This window comes from Oncorhynchus keta, chromosome 30 (assembly GCF_023373465.1).
Source record: "Oncorhynchus keta strain PuntledgeMale-10-30-2019 chromosome 30, Oket_V2, whole genome shotgun sequence".
Lineage (NCBI taxonomy): Eukaryota > Metazoa > Chordata > Actinopteri > Salmoniformes > Salmonidae > Oncorhynchus > Oncorhynchus keta.
In genome coordinates, this window is record NC_068450.1 from 9,376,949 (window position 1) to 9,379,678 (window position 2,730).

The window sequence follows — 2,730 nt, forward strand, 5'->3', positions numbered from 1 at the left end:
CTCTTCAGGTGGATGAGTGCCCTCTCATGGTAGGATGTCTCATTATCATCATCATCATCATCATGATTGCTCTTCAGGTGGATGAGTGCCCTCTCATGGTAGGATGTCTCATCATCATCATGATTGCTCTTCAGGTGGATGAGTGCCCTCTCATGGTAGGATGTCTCATCATCATCATGATTGCTCTTCAGGTGGATGAGTGCCCTCTCATGGTAGGATGTCTCATTATCATCATCATCATCATGATTGCTCTTCAGATGGATGAGTGCCCTCTCCTGGTAGGATGTCTCATTATCATCATCATCATCATGATTGCTCTTCAGATGGATGAGTGCCCTCTCATGGTAGGATGTCTCATCATCATCATGATTGCTCTTCAGGTGGATGAGTGCCCTCTCATGGTAGGATGTCTCATCATCATCATGATTGCTCTTCAGGTGGATGAGTGCTCTCTCATGGTAGGATGTCTCATCATCATCATGATTGCTCTTCAGGTGGACGAGTGCCCTCTCATGGTAGGATGTCTCATCATCATCATGATTGCTCTTCAGGTGGATGAGTGCCCTCTCATGGTAGGATGTCTCATCATCATCATGATTGCTCTTCAGGTGGATGAGTGCCCTCTCATGGTAGGATGTCTCATCATCATCATGATTGCTCTTCAGGTGGATGAGTGCCCTCTCATGGTAGGATGTCTCATCATCATCATGATTGCTCTTCAGGTGGATGAGTGCCCTCTCATGGTAGGATGTCTCCTGAAAACGGTTGTTCATACTTTCTGTAACATTTCTGGTGGCCGTTAGTGGTTGTGGCAATGCAAAGCTGAAATAAAACCTTCAAACACATCTAAAATCATAGTATAACAATTTAGCCTATTTTACAAAATATATCAAATCAAATGTATTTATATAGCCCTTCGTACATCAGCTGATATCTCAAAGTGCTGTACAGAAACCCAGCCTAAAACCCCAAACAGCGAGCAATGCAGGTGTTGAAGCACGTTGGCTAGGAAAAACTCCCTAGAAAGGCCAAAACCGAGGAAGAAACCTAAAGAGGAACCAGGCTATGAGGGGTGGCCAGTCCTCTTCTGGCTGTGCCGGGTAGAGATTATAACAGAACATGGCCAAGATGTTCAAATGTTCATAAAATGACCAGCATGGTAAAATAATAGGTCTGGGACAGGTAGCACGTCCGGTGAACAGGTCAGGATTCCATAGCCGCAGGCAGAACAGTTGAAACTGGAGCAGCAGCACGGCCAGGTGGACTGGGGACGGCAAGGAGTCATCATGCCAGGTAGTCCTGAGGCATGGTCCTAGGGCTCAGGTCCTCTGAGAGAGAGAAAGAAAGAGAGAAATAGAGAATTAGAGAGAGCATACTTAAATTCACACAGGACCCGGATAAGACAGGAGAAGTACTCCAGATATAACAAACTGACCCTAGCCCCTTGACACATAAACTACTGCAGCATAAATACTGGAGGCTGAGACAGGAGGGGTCAGGAGACACTGTGGCCCCATCCGATGATACCCCCGGACAGGGCCAAACAGGAAGGATATAACCCCACCCACTTTGCCAAAGCACAGCCCCCACACCACTAGAGGGATATCATCAATCACCAACTTACCATCCTGAGACAAGGCCGAGTATAGCCCACAAAGATCTCCGCCACGGAACAACCCAAGGGGGGGCGCCAACCCAGACAGGAAGACCACATCAGTGAATCAACCCACTCAAGTGACGCACCCCTCCCAGGGACGCCATGAAAGAGCACCAGTAAGCCAGTGACTCAGCCCCTGTAATAGGGTTAGAGGCAGAGAATCCCAGTGGAAAGAGGGGAACCGGCCAGGCAGAGACAGCAAGGGCGGTTCGTTGCTCCAGAGCCTTTCCGTTCACCTTCACACTCCTGGGCCAGACTACACTCAATCATATGACCCACTGAAGAGATGAGTCTTCAGTAAAGACTTAAAGGTTGAGACCGAGTCTGCGTCTCTCACATGGGTAGGCAGACCATTCCATAAAAATGGAGCTCTATAGGAGAAAGCCCTGCCTCCAGCTGTTTGCTGAGAAATTCTAGGGACAATTAGGAGGCCTGCATATTGTGACTGTAGCGTACATGTAGGTGTGTACGGCAGGACCAAATCGGAAAGATAGGTAGGAGCAAGTCCATGTAATGATTTGTAGGCTGGCAGTAAAACTAACACTGGAGTAATATGATCCATTTTTTTGGTTCTAGTCAGGATTCTAGCAGCCATATTTAGCACTAACTGAAGTTTAGTTAGTGCTTTTTGCAGTAGTCTAACCTACAAGTAACAAAAGCATGGAGCAATTTTTCTGCATCATTTTTTTGGACAGGAAGTTTCTGATTTTTGCAATGTTACTTAGATGGAAAAAAATATATAATATATAATATGCCTAATCTGTTGTAGCCTAAAACCATTGTTCTTAGATACAATAACTCATTACTGGGCAGAGTGATGCGTTTAGAGATGCAGAATGAATAAAATGTGATTATAAATTGATTACAAATGTATTTATAGGGTTATTACAACCTTATTACAGGCTGTTGGATAAATTGCAGCGCTTTTTCACCTCACCTCACCTCACCAGCAGACAATTAGATCAAATAAACACAGAGGGAACGGAAAACAATCTCCTCTAGTCTACATCATAAATCATGACACCTGATCTTGTTGTTCATCTGTCAGTCTGACTGAATGCGCGCCATGTTGT